Genomic DNA, 20511 nt, shown 5'->3' on the forward strand with positions numbered 1-20511 from the left:
GTCGATTCATTACTGTGGACGAAACATGGATCCATTACTTCACACCCGAGACAAAGGAACAGTCAAAACAATGGACTTCACTAGATGAATCAGCTCCGAAGGCGAAGACCGTGAAGTCGGCCAGAAAGGTGATGGCCATAGTTTTTTGGGATGCACGCGGTATAATTAATATCGATTACCTTCCGTCGAAGCGATCAATGGCGATTACTATGCAGCCTTATTGGACGTTTCAACAACATTTTAAAGAAAAAACGTCCCCATTTGGCGAAGAAGAAAGTGCTCTTCCATCAAAACAATGCACAGGATCATACGTGCCCGGCATCGATGGCCAAATTCAACGAATTCTGCTACGAATTGCTTTCCCATCCACCATATTCGCCAGATTTAGCCCCCTGCGACTATTTCCTGTTTCCAAACCTGAAGAAATGGTTCGGAGGAAAGAGACTCATCATCAAAGAGCAGCTCATCGCTGAAACAGAGACTTATTTTGAAGGATTGGACAAATCATATTATTCGGACGGCTTCAAAAAGTTGGAGAATCGTTAGATCAAGTGTATCCAGCTGAAAGGAGACTATGTTGAGAAATAAAAATAAATCGATCAAAAAAATGTTTTACTATGTTTTTCTAAAAACTTATTGACTTGCCCTCGTGTGCGTGCGTGCGTGCGTATGTGTGTGTGAGGGGGGTTCGAAAGTGAGGAAAGTACGTTGCTAAACTTAGGGTGTGAGACAGGGGGGGCTGACATTACTGGGCAAAAGGGACCGAGCGGAGGGGATCTGACGTCACTGGGCGAGGGGGTGGCGTCACCAAGGCCCGCAGTAGAGAGAGACAGAACCCCGCCATGTTATCTTCCATTCATTATAAGATGCAATTCTCTCTCTCTAACTCATTGTGGCCCTATATTTACCATCTTACTCATGTTCTTTCTCTTCCTCTCGTTGCAGTTCCATATTTACCGCATTATTTGCGCTCTCTCTTCTTTCCGTTACATTATGCGCCTCATTGTCTTTTCTTCTCAATTTTATTAAATAAATATAATATTTATTCAACGATATTTTAAAATAATATGACCTAGCATCTAATTGTAATATTTTTAGTTATGTAATAAGCGTCTTTTTATCAACTAATTTAATATACGGGGTGTGACGAAAGAATGGTGTAGAGACAAAGGAATAAATAATTTTAAAACACAGAGTAATGTAATTTTATTATATTTTTTAATATTCTTATTTTTTTATTTTATTGATGTAACGTACTATAACGTAACTATATGTATAATGACTTAGAAAAGAGCTATTTCTAATTTTCAATAATATATTTAAAGAATACGAAATATAAATATTTTATAAAAGAAATTGTGAAAGAATATATAAATATAAAATTATAAATATATTATATGTAATATTTATAATTTTTCGAAGAAAGATGAGCTATATTAATCAAATTATTAAAGATGCTTCAAAATAAAATGTCGACGATATTATCAAAACCATATTTATCACGATTGCTCAATTTTTAGCATTTAAATGTTTAAAGAAATATATTGTACAATGAAGAGCAAAAATAAGTTTCTTGTTTGGTGTTGCTAAGTGTAGTGTTCCTAAAAAAGACTGATGCAATCGTCACTGCTCCTCGTTTTTTCTGTCCGACAAAAAAAGCATTGTATTAATATTTAAAAATACAATATTTTAAATATAATAATAATGAAAATGAAATACAGTCTACCACCACTCTTTTTCTTCTTCGTCAACTTCATACAGACGAAATTTGAATAAATAGTGAAAGTCAAAAATATTAAAAATTACCAATTTAAATTATTTTCTCGGTTTTCTCGGTACTCTGGTGTGTTCTCCCAGAGCTCGTCGAGTACCTGCCTATCGAATAGTCTCGTTAACCGAATACTTCGCTGGTGATCTATATTGATAAATCCCCGCATCTTTACGTCCCGATGCTGGACGTCCTGATAAAAAATGAATAAATATCATTAATTAAAAAAAAAAAATTACATTGATATAAAAAAGGGTGTACATAAAAGCGCAGTTTTACTCACCAGAGGCACTATCTATATTCCTAATTTATTTCTGAACTGAAGCCGTTCTGCAGGTTCATTGTCAATCATGAGCATCATAAATTAAAAAAAAGAATAATTATAAATCGCACTAAAAGAAAAAATTACACACGTATAGTAAGACTTACCCCCCGAACCGGGTATTCGTAAGTAATTTCCAATATTTCTTGTAAGTTGCACCTTTTTCATAAGAATCATGCAGTTTTTTGAAGCTAATGCTGCAGCGACAGAATCTACTGACATACTGACATACTGACTACTAGGGATTGCTAACAACTGTAGACAGCAATAAAAATTATACGTAACTTACATAACTTAGGTGCATTAGAAGACCTGTTTTATTGCATTGACTTAAGATTTGCTTACCCATATTCAAAGGGTTTTTAGTTGATTCAATCGAAATGCCCTCTCCCTGGATATTCGATATTTTTCGAAAAGAATCGTTAGCATTGCTTCTCGGTCAAAAGTATTGTATATGAAAAAGTACCACAGTCTGAAAAACACAATAAAAAACGTAAACATTTTTGCAAATTACAATATCATTTACAGAAAAAAATAATCCCATGTTAAAATTATATGTATCATTCAAAAAACTAATTTTTAATAGTATACGTATAAGACAAAGCGTGACACGCGCTTTCTTATTCGCCAACTTGAACTTATTGAATTGTATTACTGAATAGCTATCATATTATTAATTGATTTTTAATTACTGGAGAAAGGAAGAAATTAAAACGTAATAAAAAAAAAGAATCTCACACTTTATTTTTCAAATTAATACAATTCTTTTTGACGTTGCGACCACCAGTTGCATATTTTAAATACATTCTGTAACGCACAATTCTTAGCATGCTTTCCACATCACATAGTATTAGTAATATCACATAGTATGTTAGATTATTCAAAGATTCTATATCTTCGTAATTAACGTCCAAGATTTCATGTTGTCACTATCGAGTATCAGCCACGTTTTTGATGTCCTTTAACGTACACGAGAGCCTTATTGTAGTTATTCTCTTCCGCACCGATTATAGCCATTATAATCAGATGTTTCGCCATGTTGTACGGGATCATTCCGTCTTCTCACTGCAATCCATGATGATAAGAACTCAACCAGAAAGCGGAAGACTTCTTGGATCTTGTCAAGATATTCCATGACATGGGGCATGTAAAAATGTAATAAGAAAGAATGGCTTCTTTTCTCAGCACCACTTTCTTGACAATAAATCTCCTTCCAACGACAAATTCTTGCAGATCTACAAATGTTCATGTGGTCATAGCGAACGACTTTTTGAGACTATGCTCGATCAAGAAAAAATCTTAACTTTTATCTCATATATTGAAAACAGGGGGAAGGATATTATTCTTTTGCGAAAACGATAATTTACGTAATCTTGTGTACTACATTGAACATTGGATTGTATTCGATGGTGTGTGATGAGGCAATAGACTGTAGTATTCGCGGGTACATTCTCTTTGAATTCAAATTCTAATCGTACATCCACGGAGCCACTTTTGACGGACTCGTTTTGTCACGAGCAGTCGATGGTTATTAGAGTATAACCTCTCAAAAAGAAGTTTAATTGAAATGACGGTTTATTTTTTCACGGGAAAGGATTTGATAATAAAACGTACGGAAACATATATACATATCATACAAAATAGTGGCTCTGCGCTTGTCAAAAACTAGATTTAGATCATCGTACGGATAAAATTCAGAGTTTAGATTGTTTTCAGAGTTTAGAAGTTTTATATTGGTTAATTTACAAATTTTGCTGTCAAAGCAAGTTTTACATGCTGTCATAATATTTTTTTTTAACAGTCTATAGACCAAAGATAACATATCGCGGTTTTTCTAGTTGAGACACAGTCTTGATGGCTCAGGAATACTTCGTTGTATTCGGCAATAGAGGGTACTCATACAGTTCCCAAGAACGGAAACTCATACTTAGATACTTCGTCCACTTATTATCCACTTTCCAAGGCTCATAGAATGGATAGTTTATTCATTTCATTCAACGCAATATAAGGCATTTGCCACTTTGAATAATTCAAGTGTCGGTTCTGTCACTGGATCTCCTATTATATAATTGTTACCGTTGCGCGCTTATATTAAAATCAATTCATGATGAGCGTTAATTACTACACGTTTGTAATATTTGCAGAAGTCCAATAACATGCTAAGCGGCACACAAAAATTAAAGTATCCGTCGTCCATCATTAGACTTTTCACTAGAGAAATCCCGCATTATGCGAACTATATGAGACTTCATTAGAAAACGTTGTTTAATAACCCTTCATAAGACTAGTCATTCCAACATTTCTGCTGCGGTCAATCTCCATACCGTTGAGTTCATATCAATTTTATTGAACATAAGCACTACGCAATTACATCCAAGTCTTGGCCAGTTTTGTACATTTTCTTCCTTTGTCAATCTACCTTCGACGTAGAGAATGCTTTCACATGGTACGAGTAACATGCATAAATTCTGCTGTTGCATGGGTATACTTATCTCGTCGCTATGTCCAAACGTCGTGTTGACGTACGGATTGTACGAATGAAACTCGAACTTGATGATGCGATCATCAAAGATAGGTTCGCCTCCAATATTCAAGATATCAGCCATTTCAGATATTTCGTACGACAAAGCCCAATGATTGTAAAAATTTTACGTTCGACGCAGTGAATTTCTTTCTATTGAACGATCGAATATTTTGAATTGCTGTTGTCCCTCTGGCAAAAAATATGTCTCTAGTCTGTTTCGCCTGCTCGTTTAGAACAAGCATCTCACGTTATTGTTGTTATTGTATATTACTTTATCGCTGTCACCTTCGTATATGCAATCTAACGGTCATCTCCTCTCCGAAAATCGAGCAATCGTCCGTCTTGACCAACAATGCGAAACATCAGATACGCAATGCTCCGTATGATGATCGGAAAGTAAATGATCTGTGTCTGTCTTTCTGATATCTTATATCCTGGCGGCACGCTCGGCAAAAATACTTTCGAGTATTCGCGTGCACACACTCGTTGCTATATGCACCCGCGGTTACGTTGCATTCAATGCGAATAATGTTTAAGTTGATGATATTTATCGATACGTCTGATTCATGCCACTGTCGTGGTCCCAACACGTGATTCAATGAAAATCCTAACAGCGATCTAATGTTGTGAGGTTTGATGAAATTTACTCGATAAGCATACTTGATCTCGCTCTTCATTGTATTATTAGCACGGATAGTCAATGGATACTCTTCATCCTCTTTGCGAAACGTTTTCTCTCTCGCAGTATCGTTGGGACGAGATTGTAAAATTGCACTTAGATACTCGTTTATGTCACGTATTTTGTATGATTCTTCCGGAATTTCCTTGTTGTCTTTGTCAAAGTAAAATTTATTGTTTAATCAATTTACATTAAATATCGTATAGTAAGTTTCAAAGTCAGACTGAACTCATAATCGCCATCGCTTAAATCTATGGCCGGAATGTAGCATGCCGCGAGAATGCTACTCTTATCGGTCAGCGAAAATGACAGTGACATATTTGAATAAATACTGAGTTGAAACATTGCAATGTTAGTTCTTAAATTGATCAACCATCTGAAAAAACTGTAGACACAATTGTCCACAGTAATTTTGATCGTAACGTTGATAAGGCGTATAATTATACTCAATTTGCGTCACGTCTAAGTATCGCACCAATTCCTTTGACGGTCAAAGATTGCCGAAATTGTTAAAGTATACAGCACTATCTCCCCGCTTTGCATATACTAACCAATGAGTACCTGATTCCTCGGCTTATCCAAATTTATGATACTGCTTTCGTTTTAATATATCTGTTGGTAAGGATGTACGCATAAAAATATCTCTAAAACATGGTACATACGTTTTGCCAGTTGTTACAATTCGTTGGTAATTATACCCTTAGGCATTTTTATCGTTTCCTTAACTTTTTTCTTATTTTTCTTAGTTGAGATCTCTCGTTGACGCTTGTACGGAGCGAAGTAAACTCCATGACCTTCCATAACACGATTATGGACGTTTCAGTTCTTCTAATTGATGCTGCGCGGCTTTATTGTCGTTTATAGCTTTTGCAAACTCCTACCGCGCTGCCAATCAGCGAGACGACGACTCCCAGCAGTAGAATAGGTAAGAAATCGCCGCGTTTTGCCACCGGCAGTATTCACTCTTTCGTTGATTTTTTCTTCTTTATTTTTCAAACCCATACCGACTTTCGTCTTGGCTTTCATAACCGCCCAAATAGCGGTAGCAGCAGCTCTCTCTCTCTCCGAGAATCGAATCTGTCACAGTAATATATTTCAATGCCTTCTTGGCAAATTATCAGCTACGTGTCGTTTCGCGAGATCTTTGTTCCGTTAATAAGCTATCTCGTGTTCGCGACACGCAGAGACCAACGGATTAATACCTCGATCGTCTCTAGTCAGTCGCTTTTTTAAATGCGTTCCTGAACCGCAAAATTGATATTCGGAGGTACGTAATTCGAATGGAAGTGCATTTATCACGTGATTTAAAAAGCCGCAGCCTTTTGTTGTTGTAATTAACATTCACAGCAATTTTTTATTAATAGTGCCAAACCATCGATATGCGATCGATGACAAGGCAAATTCTAATGTTTCAACCACTGACAATATTGCTGAACTTCTGATTCAGCCTTTATATGTTCAGGTAATTTGTTCCATAGTTGATCTATGTAATTCTTAAACTCTTGTAAAAAAATAACTTTCGGTATATATTCCAACTTTTTGGCGGTTAAACTTGTACATTGCAGTTGTCCGACACAATAGAAGAAACATTTTCAATATTGAGAAGTTTCGCTTTACGCGCTTTTATAAATAAGTCCGCTCTCGGTGCAATTTTTTTAGTTTATATTAGTATTGTAGAGAGGGGGTGAAGATATGAGAATCGTGCTACAATCGTAAACATTCAAAATAATTAATGTCAACTAAGTACAGACTAAAAAAGAAATGCGCAAGCGTGGAAACATGTTGCCGATTTCTACACGTGATATTATATTATCTGTGGTCCATCAAACTGCGGCAAAACAAACATGTTGATAAGTTTACTGGAAAGTTCACATGGCGCACGCTTCGAGAACGTGTACGTATACTCGAAATCGTTGCAACAGCTAAAATATCAATATTTGGAGCATTTATTAGCCCCGATTATTTTACATTATTCAATAGTAGCGATGTCGTTTCATCTTTGACGTCGTGACATCCCCTCTCTTCTATCCTCTCCTCCTCCCCCTCTATCCCTTTCTCCTTCTCCCCCCCTCCTCCCCCCTCCTCCTCCTCCTCCTCCTCATCAATGACAGGATCCTTATCCTCCTCTTCACCTAGGACGACGTCCTCTTCTATGTGGACGTCCTCTTTAACGGGGACGTCCTCCTTCTCCTCAATCAGTTTTATTTTTTTACATGGAAGCTCGTGGTTTTCCATTCTTTTTTTTCTTAGTTACATACAAATTATCACGTAAGCCGCTAAATAGCGGAATATTTTTTTGCAGTTTATAAATTTTAAAAATCACTCGTAATATACTACAATACATTGCTCTCGTATTATACTCATGCACGCAGACAAGACTCAGCGCTAAGTCATGTGCAACTACTGTGGCTACTTTTTACGCGAGACCGCGAATTGCGAGGAATTGAGATTATTAGACCTCAATAACGAACCGATCAGATTCTACATACGCTCAATCGATAGCGTCCACTCAAATTGTGTTATACTGGTGTCGCACACGCAGACAAGACTCGGCAAAGACGCCTTTGGCATAACAATGCTGTCTAGGATACGTTTTACTTTTGCGCTGCACAGGAAACACTTATGGAAGAAATGAAATATTTAAGATCATAAATGTTTGCAGCCAATAGAACTATAGAACTCTAGACACTACAAAAAAATTCGTAGGTAACAACAGCTCGCACGTTAGGAAAAGAAAGAGCGGCGATAGAGTACAAGTACGACATCCTTTTCTTTGCCTTTATCTTTTTTGATGACTTAGTTTTTACAATACGTTATGTTTTTTTTTCTTTTTCTGTTTTACTAAAGCGTTAGGGCAAAGGATATGGTGGATGCGTAATAAAATAAAGTGTGTGTGTGTGTGTGTGTGTGTGCGTGCGTGCGTGCGTGCGTGCGTGCGTGTGTGTGTGTGTGTGTGTGTGTATGTGTGTGTATAGTGATGCGAACGAATTTATTTTTATTCACATCTTGTTACACTGATTTTTCTTATTTTATTATATTTTTTTCCGCGATTGGCAACATTCAAATGTAATCGGTGGCTCGGACATCGCTAGCAGCAGTTTCTCGAAAAAAAGGAACAAAGAACTTTTTGATCACTATTCGCTTTTTAGAAGAGAATAAAATGCATTAGTACTAGTCACCTTAAATGCAATACTTTATGGCTTATATTTTGATGACGTTGATGACGTTGATGATGAAACCGTGGTGATTTTGATGTTTTTTCGCCAAGACATTCCTAATATCTTTTTCCTTCGATGGTAGTGGATTTGACGGACCTGGCGACAAGGGACAGTACCCCTTGCGCTCGACCGATTTTGGGCATATATATTCTTTTACTCGATCCATGTTTTATCGCTCGTAACTAAAATTTATGATAAAGGGTGTCCCAAAATTAACGCAAGATTTGAATTAAATAGAAAACACAGTTTTTAGTCTTTTGATTGTTATTTTTTTATTGAATCATAAAGTACATAGGATAAGGTTATTTGTGGAATAACACATCGGGCAAATGGCCTCCACGGCTATGCATGCACATACGCACTCGTTTGTCGAAATTTTCCATGACCATTTTGCATAAATGTGGCTGAATTTCGTTGATGCAGCGTTGAATCTCCTCCTTTAATGCACGGGTGGTTGTGGGCTTGTTGACATAGACCTGTGATTTCAAATAACCCCATAAAAAGAAATCTAATGGTGTTAAATCACACGATCTAGGGGGCCAATTCTGATCACCTAAACGAGAGAGTACACGACCTGGAAACGTCTCATGCAGTAACTGAATTGTTTCACGAGCTGTATGGCATGTGGCACCGTCTTGTTGAAACCACATATTGGCCACATCAATATCATCCAATTTCGGCAGAAAGAACTGTGTTATCATGTAGCGATATCGAGCACCAGTAACAGTCACTGCTTGACCAGCCTCATTTTCAAAAAAGTATAGTCCAATGATGCCTCCAGCCCAAAATCCATACCAAACAGTGACACGTTGTGGATGCATTTGTTTTTCGACAATCACATGTGGGTTCTCCGTACCCCAAAAGCGGCAATTTTGGCGATTAACAAAGCCATCAAGGTGAAAATGTGCTTCATTGCTTAGGATGATTTTGCTCGAAAACTTTCATTATTTTTGAAATATTGTTCAATAATGAACACACGTTGTTCTATGGTGTAACGCTCCATTTTCACTAACCCTAAACTGTCAGCTGTTAAATTGTTTTTTTTTTTGGGGTTGCCAACACTTTACTGCACAAATGGCGGCAAATTCAAATCTTGCGTTAATTTTGGGACACCCTTTAGAATGAAAAAAGCTTTGTACATTGTTTGTATACACTATCAGATCTGTGACATGTTGCGATGTGTTAAGAAAGCGCCAATATTTCGGCTGCTAAACAAAAAAACAAATCTTTCTGCAGTAAATGTGGAAGGCAGAATGTGCAGGTATCCGCACAAAAGCGAGTACTCCGAGTCAAACGCACCTCTTTTTTGTCATCGATTTCTCTTTTATTATTTGAATATGCGTTCTCTTGTCTAGGCAGTATTTAACCGGTACTTAAATTTTACGATCGACAATCTAAAAAATCAAAAGCTACGCTTTGCGATTCTACATTTATTTTACCAACTTTCTGTTGTTGATGAGAAAACGCCCTTCAATTTGCTTTTACGCGTTTGGAAATATGAGTTTTTATCTACACGCGATCTCTGATCTACATTTAGATTTTGTATTTACTGAACCAATCGTGTTTAAACAGGATTTTCTCTACATGGTTTGTAACCTTTGTCGTAAATTTTATTGCCGTGGATCAGGCAATTCTGAGGATTTATATTTTTGCTTATGTTTCCAATATCGTTAGGAAGGTTTCTAGTGATACATTTTTTGCATATTGCCATGCTCGCCGATCGGTGATCGTTAATGCTGGTTTTATGTTCGCGCTTTGTCCTAACGATTATTTTTGCTGAAATTTTCACGAAACGGAGAAATCGGAGTATCCACTGGATGTAATAAAATATATACAATAGGTCATAAATGCTCGACACCTCAGTTGATACCTTGGGAGACTGTCTAATCGATTGCAATAAGAGCAACATGAAAAGTGTAGCTAATCATTGTGCAAACGTCAATAATATAACCGACATAGTCAAGAATATTGGATCCGCGACAACTCGAGAATATTATAAATAAGGTGTTTATAATAGAAATGGAAGAAGACTTGGAAGTAGACTTTGAGAAGATAATGAACGAAAATTCATCTGACAAAAAAGTATTATCCGACGATACTGGTTTTGCTAATGACTTAAGCGAATACGATACGGATCGTGTAGAAAAATTGTGCCATCTCCGGAAATCCGTGCTGAACAGCCGTACTAAACACTGTATGATCTAGTATTACAATATAACGGACTTTAACTATAAGTACAGCATGCATCCGTTTAGCTGACACTGACGTTGAGGGTATGTATCTTGTAAGGAAGCACGACATCGATTATATTGATGCATTAGGCGATCGGTCTTGCACGAATTGCATAGTGCCACTGTATACTGTATTTACGTGCAACAAGTCTGCACAAATTGAAAAACTATTGCGAATAGTACTGTGAATAGTATAGTGAATGAAATATGAAACCCGACGAGATAATGAAACAAATAATGGAGGATCGTAGAGACATTGAAGACTATAATATAAATAACAACGGTGTAAAGACTCTTTATGTATAAACAAAATAAACAAAGACTATGTATCTTAACATCGTTTTGACTGCCCTATCGCATACAACATTAGGCTACACGTCGAGATCCATCATAATTGCTGATTTCCGCACGTTAAAAATGTTGCGACACTGAACTTTATTTATTTATTATATATTTTTTTATGTAGTCTTTTATTACTTTTTTATTATATTCATTTTATTTTACATCTGAGGAGGGCTCAATCCAGCAGCCGAAACTTGTAATTGTTTTATATATTAATATACGCCTTTCTACTTTTTCTTATTTTATGTATCTATGACTATTATCTTTAATTAAATGTATTATGCGTCAACTCTTTTTCGCCGTTCACTTTGTTTATTTTGTTTATAATATAAATGATGTGATGTATGTTCTCAGTAATCCGCAAAAGAGTGACATAGGTGTGCGAATCTCGCCAGTGCAGATACTACGCGATCGAGAATTAGGTATACGAGGTCTGTTCAAAAAGTATCGCGAATTTTGAATTTCCGCGGGTTACGTATATTCGATTTTCGATTTTTTGTGGCGTTATGTTACTCATGTCTCTCACTTATGCCGACAAGTTCGGCCATTTTGAATGTTCAGTTAATTTTTGACAGCTGCTTTGCTTGCAGGTGTTTTGGCTCGTCTTCGATTTTTGCCTATTCCAAAAAATGGATCAAAGAATCTGTATCAAATTTTGTGTGAAAAACAAAATTAAGTGCGCGAACGCATTCCGAATGTTGACTGTGGCATATGGTGAAGCTACCTTGGACCGAAGCAACGTTTATCGGTGGTACAAAATGTTCTCAGAGGGCCGAGAAGATGTGAACGACGAAGAGCGTGCCGGACGCCCGAGCACGTCAACAACAGACGAAAACATTGATGAAGTGAAGAAAATAGTATTGGCCAATCGTCGAATCACCGTTAGAGAGGTTGCTGAGGACCTAAACATATCGATTGGCTCGTGCCATTCGATTTTTACCAATGATTTGGGCATGAGACGGGTCGCCGCGAAATTCGTACCAAAATTGCTCAATTTCGACCAAAAACAGCATCGCATTAACATTGCTAAGGAGCTGTTGGACTCTGTCCGCGACGACCCAAATTTGCTCCAGAGGGTCATAACTGGTGACGAATCATGGGTTTATGGTTATGACGTGGAAACCAAAGCTCAATCATCCCAATGGAAGCTGCCGCACGAGCCAAGACCGAAAAAAGCGCGCCAAGTTCGGTCGAATGTGAAGGTTTTGCTTACAGTTTTCTTCGATTGCAGGGGCGTGGTGCATCATGAGTTCTTGCCACAGGGTAGAACGGTCAATAAGGAATATTACCTGCAAGTTATGCGCAATTTGCGCGAAGCAATCCGCCAGAAACGCCCGGATTTGTGGAAGAACAAAAATTGGCTTTTGCACCATGATAACGCCCCTGCTCACACATCGTTGCTTGTGCGCGAATTTTTGACCAAAAACAACACACTAATGATGCCGCAGCCACCGTATACCCCAGATCTGGCCCCCTGTGACTTTGTCTTGTTCCCGAAACTGAAGAGGCCCATGAAAGGACGACGCTACGCTACGATTGAGGAGATAAAGACGGCATCGAAGGAGGAGCTGAACAAGATCACAAAAAATAATTTTTTGAAGTGCTTCGAGGATTGGAAAAAACGTTGGCACAAGTGTATAATATCTGATGGGGATTACTTTGAAGGGGACAAAATAGATATTCATGAATAAATAAATAATTTTTGAAAAAACATAAAATTCGCGATACTTTTTGAACAGATCTCGTAAATAATGAGAAACATGGAATAGTTATCAGAGAGCCCGTTTCTGAGTGGAACTCAGAACTCTCTTTTACGCACGGTTACGAGACGAATGTTGCGAGGACGATTAGTATGAAAAGAGACATTAGTGGAACAGAAATGTCAATGTAATAAAGGACGATTATTATTGAGCAAAGAAAATCACATATAAGAGCCAGCGTTGGTGCATGTGCATTGAAATTCCCGCAAGTAGTAAAAAGTGCCTCGAACTGCTTATTGACAATATGTGGACGGAGTTTTGTGATCGCGATAAGAATACTGCGCTAAAACTGTTTTTTGATAGATACGACGATCAATACTTTGAGTATGAACAGTGCAAACAAACATAATGACAAGGTGCTAGTACATTATGATATTTTAGATATATCGTGGTAGTGCAACGTGTGTGAACAAGTAACGTGCAAGTGCTCCGCGAAAGAGTGCAACGTGATCTAAAGATTGAAAAAAAGGCATGGAAAACCACGAGTGAGTGGAACGTAAACTGAAGCAGTGCGATCAGGTCGCTACTCTGGTGGAGTATTTCGCGTGGCTGCATCGAGCAGCTCGAAGAACTTTGTCGTGCCACGCTTCACCGTTGGGCACAGACAATCCGGTGACGAGGATTACGCGACTCGCGGATGCAAAGACACAATTGGAGCGACATTTCGTACACGTTGGTAGCGAGTACGCGAGTGGCGAGTATGCGAGACGAAAAATCTCTCGTCTGAAGAGAGATTAAAGCCGCATTTAAAAGCCGTATATTGATGGGCGCTGTGATAAATTTTAATTAAATCGAGCCGCGGCAGTTTTTGGAAGACGAAAGAGAAATAGTGTTTGAGTGTGTGCGAGACGCTATAAAAAGACACGGTAGTGTGAAAGTAAATACCGCGTTTAACGGCGAATTTGCGACGAGCAACAAATGTGACATTAAGAACATAAACACGAAAAACATTGAGATATATCGATGCACCAATTTGCGCGAATGGTACGAATGGCACGTCATCGAGCCCACGTTGACGTCGCTTGAAGAATTCCAAGAACGTAACAGCGGGTGGGCGTTATCACGAATCCTGAATGTGACTGTTATTGTGAGAAGTTGTATAAGGAGGGTTCAAACTTAGGGGCAACTGAGGGGAGCGCGGGGCGCGGGGGGCTCGTAGGCGCTAGGCGCGAGCGGAGGAAGGCGCGGTAGAGGGGGAAGGCGCGGGAAGTCCCGGCGGCATCATTGTAATAGGACCCACATAAACAATGCGTTTCTTATTTTTGTTCATCCGCCGCCGCAGCCGCCGCCGCCGCCACCGCCGCCGCCGCCACACACACATACACATACATATATATTATATAAATATATAATAGAATATTATTACCTTCTCTATATTTTGTTATTAAGCGCCTCCGCCGAAGTCTCCGCCGAAGTCTCCGAAATCTCGGAGGAGGAGGCGTTTTTCTCCAGGATTCCTCCTTCTCCTCCAGTGGAGACGCTCTCTTCCTCCTCCTCCTACTCTTCCACCACCGTCTCATTGAAATTGCTGATGACGCGATCAAATTCGCTTTTCGTAATTTTAACTCGAGTCATATCATCCACCTCATCGGCAATTTCGATGAGACGGTGAAATAGACCGATTTGACCTACGTGGAGTCGCGTTAGGTCAATTGTGATATAGGAGGAGGAGGAGGAGGAGGAGGAAAAGGAGGAGGAGGAGGAGGAGGAGGAGGAGGGAACCTCCTCAACCTTTTTACAATTTTCTTTTTTGTCACTCATTATCATATGCTGCACAAGAAAAAATTATTCAATATTACTAACACTTGATCACAAAACATGCAAAAGTATTTTACCATTAACGCTAAATGGTAGAATATTTTTGCATGATACTAAAAAGAAAAATCATTCACAGTAAAAATCACTATATGATTTGAAAAAGACACGAACCTCTCACACGTCAAACTCAACAAAGACTGACGCTGAAAAGCATCCTTTGCTGCGACGAAACTGCTAGAATGGCCATTGTATAGCAAGCACTTTAGATTATAAGTGTTGCCAGACTATGAAATCCTATACGCGTTAAAAGAAGCGCTAGCAAATACATATTTACATAAACAGAGTGTGATAGCGCGTCGAGGTATACGATGGATGGATGGACGGATGGAGACTAAAAAATAAAGTACATATATAATGATGTGGATGAAAATTTTTTATTCACATCATATTACATTGTATTTTTTTCATACGTATTAAAAACTGAAGCTAATAGCTCGCAATCGATGAGTTGACGTCCATTGAAGAAATCGCTGTTGCGTATGGCGTTCTCAGACGTATTGGAGAATCGCGTATACTTTACATCAACCGTATCGACGAGTCGGGCTAATCGTTCGAAAGTTACATCGATACACCCGTCAAAGTCAAATATATGGCGTAGCGTCGTTTCGGTCATCGTAATGCGTATGGACGAAGAATCGAGACGTACGAGCGTAGCATCGTTCAGCGTACAAACTCTGACGATTAGCGGTCCAGCACTTATAAAATTGTCCTTGTATTCGTTTCGAAGCATTTTGTAAATATTCCATCGTTGCTCGTAGAGACTCTTCCAGGTTTCGAGAGACAGCGACAGTTCGTGTCCGCGATGATCTCCCACAACGATCTCCACGTAACTCGGTGGGCCAACGTTGATTCCAATTTCCAAAAATTTATAGCCCGTATTCGTCAGATCGTAACGTCTGCTCAGTAAACGCATCGCACGATGCTGCGGACTGCATACATACATAATGTTGAAAACATTTCTTTTGTGTATAGAATGTTGAAACTACATGTTATATTCATTCTTCACGTTGTACGATGCGCTGCTCTCTTTGGCGAAGTACATTTTTTTTAACCGTTCGTACAAGCGGGTATCGCAAGACTGATTGCATCAGCGTAAATTGTGACGTATATGGTAATAATCGAAGAGGAGAGGCAGGCCCTCCCCACTTTTCCCAAGAATTTCAAACGTGTCGCGACATGTTTTATCACATCTTTCTACATATTCTTTGTCACAAGCTTATACGTACATATAATACATACATACATATACGTTTATACATATACGTTTATACATACATATTCGTACATACATACATACATACACACATACATATACGTTTATACATATACGTTTATACATATACGTTTATACATACGTTTATACATACGTACGTTTATACGTACGTTTATACATATACATTTATGCATATACGTTTATACATAAGTACGTTTATACGTATGTTTATACATATATGTTTATACATAAGTACGTTTATACGTACGTTTATACATATACGTTTATACATACGCGTTTATACATATACGTTTATGCATATACGTTTATACGAGTATATGTATTATAAAGGAAGGGAAAAAAGAAATATGTAATAAATACGTTAACATATTTTTATTTAAAAAATTCTTTTGCAACCACCAATTATATATTTTTAATACATTTTGTAACGCGCAATTCTTAACATGTTGTCCACATAGTATTAGTAACATCAAGATTAGTTAAAGATTCGATGTCTTTGTAAACTGCATCCAAGGTGTCGATGTACATGCGTTCTCGCTCATCGTCCAGAAGCAAGTTCCACAGCCACGTTCGTTTCTCGCGTCCCTTAACGTACACGATAGCATCATCTTCAAATACAGCTGTCGGGATCAGACGTTTCGCCTTGTTGTACGGAACCATCCCGTCCTCCCATCGCAATCCATGGTGATAAGCACTCAACCAGGAAGCGCAAGACCTGTCGGATCTTGTCAAAAATTTCCATGGTACGGGACTCGTAAAAATATAATGCGTGAGAACGGTCCCCTGTTTCAGCACCGCCACTTCCTTCACGATAAATTTCTTGTTAACGATGAATCCTTGCAGATCCACGAACGTTGGCGTAGACATGTTGTCGAGAATACTGCGATCGATTGGGGCGTATCGTAGATTTTATATCGTGTCGGAGGTATATTTAGGTGATTTTGCGCACAACGTTGGTCAATGGATTATACTGAACCACACGATCGTGTATGATGAGACAATAGGCTGTCGTATTTGCTGGCACGTTCTCCTTACATTCAAAGTCTAATCGCACGTCCACGGTACCGCTCTTGACCGATTCGTTCTATCGAGAGCAATCGATTATCACGAACGGGCCATTACGTAAAAAAGTTGTAAAGGTGAGACTCGGTTCGAGATACTCGTATCCATAGTAGCCCTTGCAAAAACGCGCGTAAAAGTCGTACAGAATCGCACATCTGTTTTTATCAAAATCTAGATTCAAATCATCGTACGGATAACATTCCATATTCAGGTAGAGTTTAGCATTGGTTAATTTGCAGTGGTCGAATTGACTTGCATCCTCAGACATGATATTTTTTCGACCTGTTTGCATAGCGAAAATGACTTAGCGCGGCTTCTCTAGCCGTCTTGATGGCCCACGAATGCTTGGTTGTGCTCTGCAAGAGCGGAAACTCGTACAGATCCCAAGAGCGAAAAGCCATGCTCAGATATCGTCCACTCTCCAAAGCGCGCAGCATCGACAGCTTATTTATCTCGCTCAATAACACGTGTGGCATTCGCCACTGTACTTTGAATAATTCGAGCGTCGGCTCTGTCGCCGAATCTCCCGTCAGACAATTGTTGTCATTGCGCGCTCGGATTAAAATCAATTCGTGACGAGCGTTGACCACACGTCTGTAATCTTCGCAAAATCCCAGCAGTACGTAGAGCGGTACACAAAAATTAAAGTATCCGGCCGCAGTAGTCTGCGCATCCCACCCTGCATTCCGCAGAATCACGCTTCTGTCGGATGACACTGTTATATACAATAGTTTTTGATCGTGCTAGTTATGCCCACGTTTCTATTACGATCAATCTCCACACCGTTGAGTTCATATCGAATCTCATCGAATATAAACGCAACGCAATTATTTCCCAATGACACGCTAGCACCCTGGATCACTTTATTCTTCGTCAGTTTTCCCTCGACGTATAGAAAGCTTTCGTACAGCAATGTGTATAGATCTTGTTGCTGTATGGGTATTCTTATCTCGTCGCTGTATTCGAACGTTGTGTTGGCGAACGGGGAGTACGTGTGAGTCTCAATCTTGACGATGCGATCGTCGAAGACCGGCTCGTCTTTAATGTTTAGGATATCAGTCATCTCAAATGTTGCGCACCGCGAATCCCAAAGACTTAAAAAATGTAACGTTCGACGCGCTGAGCTTCTTCTTCTTTCTAATGCAGTTGGATGAGCGAGTGTTATCGAGCTGTCGTTGGCCTTGTAAAGAATACGTTATCTCTCTGCGTGCGCTCCGTTCCGTTCAACACGAGCATCTCACGCTCACGTTATCACTGTTTACGTCGTACGTGCAATCTAACAGTGATCTCTTCTCCGCGAAAATCGAGCAATTGTTCGTTCTGGTCGACGACGCGTATCGTTCGATCCGTAATGCTCCGTGCGATGATCGGTAGGTAAATGATCTGCGCCGGCCTTTCCGATATCTTATATCCTGGCGGCACGCTCGGTGAAAATTCGTGTATCGTGTGCGCGCTTTGCTGTACGCACCCGCGGTCACGTTGCACTCTACGCGGATAACGTTTACGTTCATTATGTTGATCGACATGTCCGATTCGTGCCATCTTCGCGGTCGCAGTATGCGCTTCGACGAGAATCCCAGCAGCGATCTAATGCTGTTGGGTTTGTCAAAGTTTATTCTGTACGCACATCTAATCTCGCATCTCATCGTGTTGTAGTTTGCGCGGAGTAATCGGGTATTCTACACCCTCGTCGTTATCATCATCATCATCGGCGTCATTGTTCTTATTGTCACCGCGCACTACGTCAGCGGTTTCAAGCGCGTCGCGGTGAGGACGTTTCCGTAAAATCGCGCGTTTAAGAAATTCATTTATGTCTCGCACTTGGTACGAACCTTTGGGAATTGTAATTTCCGCGTCATCTTTGGCAAAATAAAATTTGTTGTTCGAATTATTCACGTTCGGTATCGTGTGATAAGTCTCAAAAATCACCAGACCGAGCTCGTAATCACCGTCATTCAAATCTATGGCGGGAAAGTAGTTTGCCGCGAGGACGGTGCTCTTCCCGCTCAGCGTAAGCGTCAGCGACGGTGTTCGACTAATACTGAAATTTCACAGCATCTCGCCGAGCTTTTTAAATTCGCGCGCGTCTACCGTTTGTAGAAACCGCAGACACATCTGTCCGCAGAAGTTCTGATCGTACGTCTGATAGGACGTACGATTGTACTCTATCGTCGTAGCACCGTTCCCGAAATATCGCACCAGTTCCTTGGGAGGTCGAAGATTACCGAAATTGTTAAAGTATACGACGCGGTTGTTCCTCTTCGCGTATGCTACCCAGTGAGTACCAGGCCCCGCTGCATCGTCCAGATTCACGATACCGCTTTCGTTTCGACGCGCACCGCTCGTCAGTAACGCGTTACGCATGAAAACGCCTCTAAAGTATGGTATGCGCATACGTCTCGCGAGCTTGTTTAATTGCGCATTGGTACTTGCGCCAGACGGCATTTTTATTGTCTCTTTGGCATTTTTTTTTCTTTGCAGCTGCACCCTGTCCATGTTTGTACGGGCCGAGATACAGTCCGCAGCCCTGTTCTATCGCGCGGTCGTGTCGTTGCAGCTCTTCGAGTCGACGTCGCGCGGCTTTGTTGTCGTTTACCGCTTTCGCCACGCTGGCCGCTACGCTGATCAAGGATCCGAGCGCGCCCAACATTGGCAGAAACAGTAACGCACCACCTCGTTTCGTCGTTGGAAGTATCCGCTTTTTCGTCGTTTTTTTCTTCGTCGTCGTCGTCTTCTTCTTCGGTTTCATGCCCATGCCGATCTTGGTCTTGGCTTTCATCGCTGCCCAAACGGCAGCAGCGGCGGCTCTCTCACCCAGAGCCGAATCACTCGCGGTAATGCGTTTCCGCGCCTTCTCGGCTAGTATATTGTCTGCCGCGTGTCTATCGGTGAGATCGTTGCTGCGCGAATACGCAATGTCGTGTTCCCGACACGCCGCGTCCAGCAGATTTATGCCCCCGTCACCTCTGGCTAATCGCTTCGCAAGTCGAGTACCTGGGCCGCAAAACTGGTAGCCCGGAATATGTAACTCGAAAGGAAGCGCGTTTACCGCTCGATTCAACAGACTACCGCCCGACGCTGACATTCGTTACAGTCCTTTATCTTAGGTGCGGGACCGTCGATGTGCATTAGCTGCCACGGCTGATTGTAGTGCTCGTCGCACCGACGATAGGTTCGAACCTCCGAATCCACCTTCACGTGTTCCAGAAGCCGGTCCCAGACGTATTCGATGTAATCGCCGTACACGCGTAAGAGTACGACTTTCGGTATATATTGTAACTGTTCGGCGCTCAAGTTTCGAATCGGAAGGATGACTCAGCGCGAGATACATTTTGCTACTGCGCGATTCGCGGGATTCGCGCGTCTTTAAATAGTTCGAGAGCGCACAGCCTGTAGTGTGAGCATGAAATTCGTGCTGCAACCGCTGACGATACGCGTCACGAACTGTGACGCGAAATCGCGAATGATGGGAGGTAGCGCGGAGAAGCGCAAGCACGGCAAAATGCTGCCGAGTACTATACGCGCGATCATTTGCGGCCCGTCGAATTGCGGT

General features: G+C 40.3%; 1 pseudogene; it reads right to left on the reverse strand.

The window, feature by feature from the left end:
• Positions 1-15243: 15243 nt before the first annotated feature.
• Positions 15244-15750, reverse strand: LOC108752967 (annotated as a pseudogene).
• Between the last annotated feature and the right edge of the window lie 4761 nt (positions 15751-20511).

Source organism: Trachymyrmex septentrionalis, unplaced genomic scaffold (assembly GCF_001594115.1).
Source record: "Trachymyrmex septentrionalis isolate Tsep2-gDNA-1 unplaced genomic scaffold, Tsep1.0 scaffold113, whole genome shotgun sequence".
Lineage (NCBI taxonomy): Eukaryota > Metazoa > Arthropoda > Insecta > Hymenoptera > Formicidae > Trachymyrmex > Trachymyrmex septentrionalis.